Source organism: Cupressus sempervirens, chromosome 5 (genome assembly GCF_028749045.1).
Source record: "Cupressus sempervirens isolate cs-2001-9-10 chromosome 5, ASM2874904v1, whole genome shotgun sequence".
In the NCBI taxonomy this organism is placed as follows: Eukaryota; Viridiplantae; Streptophyta; class Pinopsida; order Cupressales; family Cupressaceae; genus Cupressus; species Cupressus sempervirens.
In genome coordinates this window covers 938,141,063-938,152,063 of record NC_143122.1, presented here as the reverse complement: position 1 = coordinate 938,152,063, position 11,001 = coordinate 938,141,063, and positions in this window count along the sequence as shown.

The window sequence follows — 11,001 nt, the reverse complement described above, 5'->3', positions numbered from 1 at the left end:
GATTGCCTGACACATCAAAGGCAACAAAGGCAAGACTAGAAAAGCACGGGACACACAAGCTTGGCTCGGGTGGTTTTTCAAAACTTCAAGAAAGAGTTGTAAGTATTAGTAAATGAAAAATTGTATCAAATTTTTTATATAATGTGATGGGAAATGCTAGGATAGACTAGCTTGTCTATGCTCCTGATCCTCAACTTGGATCTCAGTGTTCCTCCACACCAATATATGATGTAGAGTAACACACTTTGGAAGCACCAAAAAACTCCTAGCACCTTGGAACAACTAAGAAATTCAAGTTATCACCCCAATCCTCTTTTCTCCATAAGAACATTCAAGGCTTGATTCACCTTCAAAAAAGGAAGTAATCTACTATTACAACTGCTCCTTTAATTCATGGACCCAATTCATCACATAAGGTTGCATACTAGTTACTTCTCCCTTGTACCATTCAAGGCCTCATACACCCAAACTTGACACCAAGTGTTTTGGATAACTCCAACCCTCTAACATAAATGGAAATGAAAACAAATATCAACACAACCCAAAACAAATCAGGTCTAAGGCAAACTTGTTGTTACCAGTGACAGGGCAGATTGCAACACTTGACCTTTATTCTACACACCCAACCAAGAGTGAAATTGGGTCCTCTAGGACTCCCAAAGACCAAAGACAGTTTAGAACAACTCCAACATGACCAAAATAAGGTGTAACAAGGGTTGGAAACCCTCCTAACCATTTACCATTTCCTTTTGATATTTTAACTACCCTCCATTGGTTGATAAGAAAATGCAAGTAAAATTCACCATACCACACAAAAATGCAGGGCTCAGAGTTCAAGAGATGCCTCATAGAAGAGGATAAGAGAATTGGCTTCCAACAAGGCTATAGAGTAGTGGATGAATGGCTATGAGCTAAAATCAGTGTGGAAGGTTATAATAATGATGCATCTGAGCCACAGGTAAATAAGCTAAATGAAATTTATTTCAAATTGAATACTTTACCACTTAGTCTATTTGATGTTAAGTTTCAATATAAAGTGAGTATATCTGTTTTAAGCAAGCAATGATAACAATGCGTAGGATGTTAGAATGCAGCCTGGCAATCCTTCTACACAATTTGTGGATGCTGAAGGTTCGCATGATGTGCATCCCAGTGGTGGAGGTATACATTTTCTATTAAATTTTTTATATGTAATTGCAATTGGTGTTTGGATTAATGTAACATTTTGTATAGCAGCTATAGAGGATCGAGGGGTCGATGTTCATGAGCATGTTGACGTTGAGTCCAGACAAAATGATGTGGTTAGATCAGGTAAAGAGTGCCACAATTATGTTATTTAAAATAATTAAATACTTGTAACAATTATAATAAATTATTTTTAATTTAACTCTTTTATTTGTTATTGCAGAGGACCCCTTTTGCAATAGCATAGGAATTTGAGATCATCAAGAATAGAGAACAGAACAACTGATGAGGGGGGAATCGATGATGACATTGATGCTCCTCTTACAGCTTACATAGAAAAAAGAAATAGAAAAAAAGAAGAAGAAATGATTGTCATCTACATACCTTAATTGATAATGACTAAATTTTATGTCTCAATGAATTTAATTATGTGCTAATGAATGTTCATGAATTATGTGTCAATGCGGAATATTGATGAATGTTGCATGTTAACGAATCTAATGTGTTAATGAATGTTATCATGTGATATTGATCAAATGTTACATTTATTAATGGTTGAAAGAATGAATGAATGTTAAATGTTAACGGGGAATGTAGAGTGATGTTAGGGGGAGGGGGGTGGGGCCAACTGAGCTTCCACCTTCACGTGGTTGACCGTGTTTAGTAGAGAATATTAAACTATTCTCGAAACAAAGTGAAGCTCAATAAGATACTAAATATTTCTCTATTTTGTCCTATGTTTATTGTCATATGCATCTAAGGCTTCATGCTTTGACAAGCTAGACAAAGCTTATAGCTAATTGAGTATAAAGATGCCTTGAACAAATAATACACCAATTTTCAATGGAACCAAAGAAATATCAGCCAGGTCGTGGGTTCATAAATAAGAATCTTTCTTGGAACTCAAGCCTATAGAAGAGAAGGCAATACAATTTTCTACCATGCTCTTGATGTTGAAGTCACACCTCCTTTTGTGCAATACAAGAAGAACTTCAGGAATAAAAAATCAAATGATGAATTAGATGTGAAGGCTTCTAATCAGCCTAAAGTCACATCTCCTAAGTTAGGAAAGGAATCAAGTAATGAGTTAAGAAGAACGAATCTTTGTTTTCATTGCAAAGAAAATTGGAAACCAGACATAGGTCTCTTGGTAAGGGTAAGGCATACCTTATTGAGGTGAATTCTGATGCAGGCAGCGATGAGGATAAATGAACTCTTGCGTCCCTATCTGGGTATTCCAAAAATCATCTTTGACAAAGGATGGGAAGTTATCCATATGGCAGAGAGCAGTGCTACACATAAATATTTTGATGAGAACTTTGTAGTAAATGAAGGACTACAAGTAGAGAACTTTGCTCGATTCAACATTATGTTGATGGATGAATCCAAAATTAGTTGCACAAGGAAAATACCAAGGGTGGGCACAGAATTAGATAATCATATATTTACATTTCTAATCATTTGCAGATTACCTAGTATTTACAACATTAGTTTTGAGCTCAAATTTAGTTGTAACAAGGAAAATCCTAGGTTAGCCATTGTGTCATGTCTGAGAATGCATTGGTGATTACAACATTGCTTGGAATCTAGATATTAAAACTTTTCATTGACCTGTATGTTAATTAAGTCAATCTGACCTGAACATTATTCTATGTTGTAGTTTCATTTCCAAATTGCAACAAGAATCTAACTGTTGTTTCAGTACATCCACAATTTTGTTCAATTTACTATTGCCCTAGAAAAGGGGGTACTAAGATCAGAAAAGCTCTTTACAAATCCAGTCTGGGATCCTACAAGATCCATCAAATTGCCTTCCAAATCATTTCAAATGACTTTGATAGAAAAAATGTCAGATGCAGTCCATTTGATGATCAAAGACGAATTGTGAAGGCCCTTTGACAATGAACATTTATGTTCAAGTTTTTTGTTGAAGTCTTTGAATGGGTGGTTTTATTGGCTTCATTGTCATGGAAAACCTTTGGTCATTGAGTTTCTCCTAGATTCCAAGTGAATTTAGACATTCCTATTATTTGATGGTAAATATATGTAGACATAGTAGATAATAAGTCAAGTTACTTCAATTCATATGTATCTAGAAATGACCTTTTTGATGAAATGATTGCTCCTCTAAATGTCTCTTCACTTGTTGAGAAGTGGTGGCAAGCCCATGATTTGTGAGAGGACTAGACAAAAGGAATTTCTATGCCAATTTGGAGAACTTCTTGGAAGCTGTCAAGGATGAATGATATCTTGAAGATGTCTATGACGATTGCTACATTCAATGGTGCAACTGCAATAAGAACATTACTAGCTAACCTGTCTGTGAAGTTGGGTGCATTTGAGTTAGAGCAGTTGGTAGTTCTCAAATGTTCCAGCTTCTTGTTCCCATATGCCAACCTCAGTCACGTGCACAGTATTGTGCAACCTTATGTGTAACTGCTTCCTTCATTTGCCACTTGCTAAATTCAAAGAACCATAGGCATCCCCACATTTAACTTCTTGCTTAATGTACTACTCACTCAATACTTGGAATCATGTTGCGCAACTCCAAAAACACTTCCCAACTCTAGTGCAACAATTTGCATCATGTGCAACTTGCATAGTGCTAAGTATAACACCATAGTGATTTGTGGGAAACTTTAATTTTTGTGCCATGTTTACATCCATGCACATTAGCACATAGTTTGAAACTTAGTAGAATGTTCTTTTTGCTTGATAGTTAGAGCAGAATGCTGCATAACATGTCAAAACTCCGTACTACAATCTTGTGCATCCTTTGGAGTAGTTTTAAGACACACTACTTGTTAGCATAGTGTGCAACCAAAAGTCTGATCGTTAGGAGATGAAGTGTTATGTATGCAAGCCCAACTAGTTCAGCTTCCATAATGGCCTTTATCTTCATAATTGTGTAATCTATATGTACAAATTTATCACAGATCCATAGAAAAACTTTAAGTAATGACATAGAAAATTAACACACATCCGTAGGAGAAAATACACATCCATAAATCTCATTTGAGAGCATTCCATGTAGAGAAGCTTAGATTAATAAAATATTTAGTTTTAGGTCTCATAGCTTAAAAGTTACTCTAATGATATTATCAATTTTTAGGAACAAGACCTTAAAATGACTTATCAATGATAAATAGCAAGTTTGATGCTTAAGGGTATACAAAAATTTGTGGAGGGTTTTGATGAAGTTTGATAAAAGTACATCTCATCATCCTATATAATCTGCGTTATTGGGTTCTTCACTTTTGCCCCTTGTATTGATGTGTGTCTTGTATAAATCCTAGTTTTTTGCTAATTCATCTCCGAGTACAAGATAGCTATGGGGGAAATCCACATGGGAGATTAGAGACTAAACCAGCTATGGAGCTCATACATGGCTTGGTACATTTACCAACATAGAGGCCATTGCTGGCATATTTCACCATGCCACTTCCTTAAATTTATTATTTTTAGTGCTCCCTTATTTATTTATTATTTATTTTGATGCCACCTTGTTGACTGGAAAAGGAGAATTTGGTCAACAAAGTATTGATATTTTTAGTGCTCCCTTTAGCTTATATTGATCTGAGTATGTTGGAAATCCTCTATTTCACATCAATCAGCATTACTCTTCTCTATTTTTTTTCTAGATAGATCTGTGTAAATTGAAGAAAATATATTTAGTTCAATCCAAGAAATATGATTGTAAGGTGGTAATTTCACAGTTAGAAATGAAAAGAATGATAAATGTGTCAGGGGTTCATGTTACCTGTGAAACCAATACTCCCCACCCACTATCTTTTGTGACTCTGTTGTTGATTTTGAAGTCATGGCATGCTCTTTTGATTAAATAAATCCTATTTTAGGGAATGAAATGTCTGTTTGAATTTTTTACATGTAATTCAGCCATTAGAACAGTTGCCAAGTAGCATCTGATATCATTTTTGTGGTAATTCTAGTTAAACTGTCATGAGTCCTACTTTAAAATTATTGTAAGGGTAATCAAATCAAAATGAGTGAAGATACCAAGAAAAAGTTGGTGAAGGCCCAATTAGCTAGATGGAGGTTTTTTGGCAAGGGGAGTTCACCTGAATATTTTTATTGAACCCAATTTGTTGGAAAACTTCTAATCCATATCAATCAACATTACCTACCCCTCTATTTTTTTCTGGGTAGTTCTATGTAAATTGAAGAATACATTAAGTGCAATACAATGAATATGAATTTAATGCAGTAAATGTGTCCTGGGTTCATATGTTGCAAATCGGTTCTTCTTCATTATCATTTGTAAATCTAATGTTGATTTTGATGTCATAGAAAGAAAGTACACCTTTTATTTGAATCAATTCTACGGGGGAATGAAATTCCTATTTGTAACTTTTGCATGTAATTCAGCCATCAAAGTAGTCACCTGGTAGTGTCTAATATCGTTTTTGTGGTGATTTAGTCTAAACTTTCATATATAGAGTCCTGTTTTGAAAACATTGTAAGGGAAACCAAATAAAAAATGAATGAAGATGGTGAGAAAAAGTTATTGAAGGCCCAAATTAGCCAGATGGAGGATATTTGTCAGGAGGAGGTTACCCAAGATTAGGATCGAGAGGACCTTTTAGTATCAGAATTGTTAATTGTCAAAGAATGTCTTTTGAATGCTGAGAAGAGATAGAAGAAGGAAGTTGATCTTCTCCATCAATGCATCAAGACTACAGATAATTTACTGTCATATTTGAAGTCAAAAGCAAGGATTATGTCTATGCCACATTTTGGGTACATATCTTGTGGGATTAAATGTCAAGAAGGTGTGGGATTTGTTGACAAAAAAGGTGTTCCCATGTCTGAGTGGTGCAAAGATGTTAATCTATCTCTATTTGAAAGCTCCAAGGCCAAGGAAACTGAGGAAAAATCTGTTTCAAAAGGTAAAGATGACATGGTAGGACCTAAAGAACAAAGTGATGAAGAGTACACGGAGTGAATAGCAACAACTATGATGCTAGTGACTAATGTGATGGAGATGCTTCTTAAAAGAACTATTATAGCTGAGACAGAGATTGTTTTGGAGAAGCAAAAAGCTTCTGCTAGTCAGGATCAAGTGAAGCAAAAGGCACTGTAGATTGAGAGCATGTGGGCACGAGTAGAAGAAATGAAGAAGGTTTCCAAGGGTACCAGTGGTGTCCTCAAGGACATGTAGTAGAAGCTTGAAGATGTGGAATAGGAAACATCAAGACAAAGACAATGTGCAATAGAAAATGAGCAGGAGCTCTGCAAAGTTAGGCATGATTTTGAGGTTCTAAGGTCTAGTATTGATAATTTAGTTGGTTCACGAGAGTCTCTCTTGTCCTCTGAGAAGAGAATCCAAGAAATGGAGAAAATTTTGGAAGGGTAAGCCTGCTCATCATCTATTATATATGTTTTATTTGGGCCAACTATCATGCTTTTTGAAGATGACTTTTGACTGATCTAAATTTACTAGGTACAGGTTTTCATTGAATGTTCTCATTTTTAAAGAAATCTTAATGTTTTCTTATTATATTTCATTGGCCGTCATCATTTTATCAAATGTCAAATAAGTTATATCTTCGTATGGTAGACATCATGCAATACAGATGAGAATGTGTAGTAGGAATTTAGAATTTAATGATATGTACAGGCCATCAACCAATTCTAAATACCATGTTATTGCTTTCTATTTTAATATAAAATGGTATGTTCAAAAGAAATAGAATTATAGTGTGGAGCACTACTCTTGATTGATTTAAAGCAGTGTTTACAATGAATATGGTCCATATAGTTTTTTAGTCACAAAAGTTAGCCACATTTTTAAGATATCAAAATATGTAAATATAGGTCATGGAAGATATTAATTTATTAAACGAACACTAAGCATTCATTTTTACATGTGAAACAACATTTATTTTCTCTAGATTTTCATTACCCGGATTTATCAAAAGTTCCAGGAAAAAAAAATTCATGGAGGGGAAATAGACTTTGTTGATTATTTATTTATGAAATTTAGGCATGATTGAGTGAATGTTGTAAGTCTATCCATCAACACCAGAATATGAGATATTGATCTTCTACAGAATGAGATGCATGATGTAGAATTACATTTTTATACATTTGCTAAACAATTATTTACTCAGACGCCAAGTTAATTTCATTTCTCAGGTTGAACTAACATATTTTTGTTTTTATAATTTCAGTTTTATGCGTATACTTATTAAAATTAGTAAAAGGCTATTGAAATATCCCAGAAATTGAACTTTTTTTTTGAGAATTACAGGCTTATATTATTTGTCCATTCATTTTTCATTATGCCAAGCCGACTCAATTCAGTATTACAACATTACATTTGTTATATGCTTAGCTAAATTTTTGAAGCAGTTGAATTTCATCTCTTTAGCCATTTTGTTTCTTAAATGATTAATCTGGATTGCTCTGTATCCTAACATATTACATATGATAAGAGGAAGCTTTGTGAAAGCTTTATATACTAATAGAAGTCGAGTCACAGAGTTTGCTGTATATTCTAGTTCAACACTGGAAACAATTTTTGTGACTGGTAATAATATTCACTTTGTTTTCACCAATTATAATCATCCACAAATAGAATGATGCACTACATGATAAACAAAATAAAAAGATGTTAGAAAATGATTGATTATATTTACTAGTTAATGCATGTTTTTTTCTATCTCGATAACCTTTCACCTAATTTTGTCCTCAATCTTGATTTATTAGCTGTAACTCATTGGATGATTTTGCATGGTTGGTTGAAAGATTTATACATAGAACCATTCTCATTATGTTGTACCCATGAATATCATATTATGATGTATACAAGGTGATAGAGTAGATGATATGCAGTGTTTAATCCACCATGTTAGTTGTATTTGTTCAAATGGGTAACTTGTAGAATTAGTTTTTTTGGGCAACCAGACCTAAGTGGTGTTTATGGGTTTACCCACCAATTATCATTAGAAGAAAGCATATATAGCATATGCATATCATTACCAAGGATGCCAAGATGTTACTTGGAACTTGTTATATTGCGCAATGAGTCACTCCAGGTGGTGATTATAAAGTACATACACTATATGAATATCATTGTAACAAATGCCAAAATGGAACTTTTGAAATTAGTTATATTGTGCAATGAGTTGTCTTGTGTGGTGATCATGTGTATTACTACAAATTTACAATTATCTTTAGAGTAAATTATACATGGTAAGTGCATATCACTATGAGGGATATGAGGAGAGTATCCTATGTGGGTTGATTCTCAAGAGAGAAATATGCGACAAGTGATTGCTTCCTAAGCAGTAGTGTTTGGTGTGATCATACTTCAAGGGAAATTATTCTATTTCTATGTATTGGATGTGGTTAGCTTGGCCCATAAACATCTCTTTTGTTGTGTAATCTCTTAACTGATGCCCTGCATATTTTCGTTAATATTTGGGATATTATTATTCATTGATGTTTCAACCTTATCAGCTAATATAAGAGCAATAATTTGGGTAAAGTGGAAAGATTGACTATACTATGATCATGCATATCTGGATTATGATGATTTTTTTTAGTGCAAAGACAGGACACAAGCTGTTGGATTCAGAATCTTTTTCTTCCTTGCTAGAATTTGTAATTTAGACAATTCTAACACTTTTAGAAAGAGTTTTTTGATGGTTTTTCAAAGAACTGGTCACTCTCAAGTTCTGATTTTGGGCTAACATTTTTTCCAAGTGAAATTGGAGCCATGTTAGTTGTCGATGAAACACTGGTTATTGTCCATATACATATTTTAAGACATCTTTATATTCTGTTTTAATTCTTCTGAACAGAGAATTTCTTTTGATTCATTAATTATGTTGTGACATGTCTTTCAGATTGGTTTTTTCTGCAAGCAACCAGTGTTTAGTATCCTTTTAATGGTATCATAAAGAAAATTCACTTTACATTTATTTAGTTGTGTATCGTGACTGAATTCCATCTTATCTAGAATGACTACAGATGGTTGTGAATTTGTTTGAACAGAATATTGTTGTTTAACTTTCTTTTTTCTTTTGTTAAATGGATCTGGAGGAAAAATTGACAAAAAAGTAGACTTTGGTTGTAAGTTGGATCTCAAACCATTTGTTAGCAATTCACATGTAAGTAGCCCTTACAATATTATTTTCCAGTGGATCACATTTTCAGTGGAATCTAATAATATAGTTTTTGTAATATCTACTAGTTTTATAATAAATTTTGCACATTTGAATGATATTCTAGTTTCTCTGTCTATTGATCAATCACAGGAGGGCAATTTTAAGTACACTCTTTATGGTGTTCTTGTTCATGATGGCTGGAGGACACATTCTGGTCATTATTTTTGCTTTATTCATTCATCCATAGGCATCTGGCATGCTTTAGATGATAATCGGGTATACATTTGCTACAGTTGTGAAGACATGTTTAATTTTGTGGAGCAAGCTCATTATAATTTGTGTATAACAGAATACACAAAAGAACTACAATTTTATGTAGAACCTTTTCTTTATACGATAAAACTAAATATACTAAAGTTTCTTAGACTGATTGAAGTTATTCTTATGACATTTTGTACTCTAGGTCTATTCAGTCAGTGAGAAAAGTGTGCTTTCCTAGAAAGCTTACATGCTATTCTATATACGAGATAAGAAAACTAGCATTCAAACAAAAGGTGGGTCTGAATCTCAGTATAATGGCTCTAAACTAAAGAAGAGGGTGTCATTGAACATTGGACATCCAAAGGAAAACCAATTACAAGATTCATATGCCCCCTAGGTGATAGAAAACATGCATTCTTTCCAAACAATAGAAATCTCTTTTAGTGTTGTGGGTGTAAACAAGATACCCCAACAGGTAAAAAATTTGTCAAATGTCAATTTCATTTCAGAAAGTCTAGAAAAGAATGCAAGTTCTGCCTAGTCATGCAGTAAATCCAAATCATTAGCAGATCATGATGCTACATTACAGATGGTGCCTCCAAGAACCAATGGTGTTCAAACAAATAATGTCTTCTCAAGTCATACCATAAGTAATGGATGCACATCGAATGGGTCTAGTAATAATGTTAAGAAGTAGGAATCTGAAATAAAGGGAACTGATTATGTGGGTAATTTTAATGATATGGTTGTTAGACATTCTCGAAATTGTGATGTGAGCAATGATAATGAGAACTATATTGGTAGAAATTTTGAAGCTTATTCAAAAATTAATGGTAACAGTCATGAGAATGTCAAACATTCTACAAATGGTTTGATAGGTATTATTACTCAGCATCATGCTACTAAACTTACATAAGAAATTACAGTTGGTGTGGTTCAGAATGGGTGTAACATTGCTAATGTTTGTGGTTGAAGCAGCAGGTTGAATATGCTTGCGGCGAGGTCACTGTGGTGGAGACCACAGTTGGCTTCACTACCACAGCGGCCCCATCGTAGTGCTTCCTTGGACGTCGCAATTGCGATGTCAGCCCAACCATTGGGATAGCCCTTGGCATCATCGCCACAATAGCATCGTCACACTGCTTGCCGAGGATGTCGCAATTGCAACATCAATGGCAAGCATTGCGACGAATGTCGACATCACCGATACGACGACCCTGTCGCCAGTTGCCATCGCGATCCCTATCACAATTTTCCATGGACATCATAATTGCGACGTCCAAGGCAAGCATTGCAATGGACGTCAGCATCACTAATACAACAACCCCATCGCCAGCTACCATCACAATGTTTGGGGAGAACGTCACAATTGTGATGTACGTCACAAGCATTGCAACGGGGTTTGTACCATCATAAAGAGGTT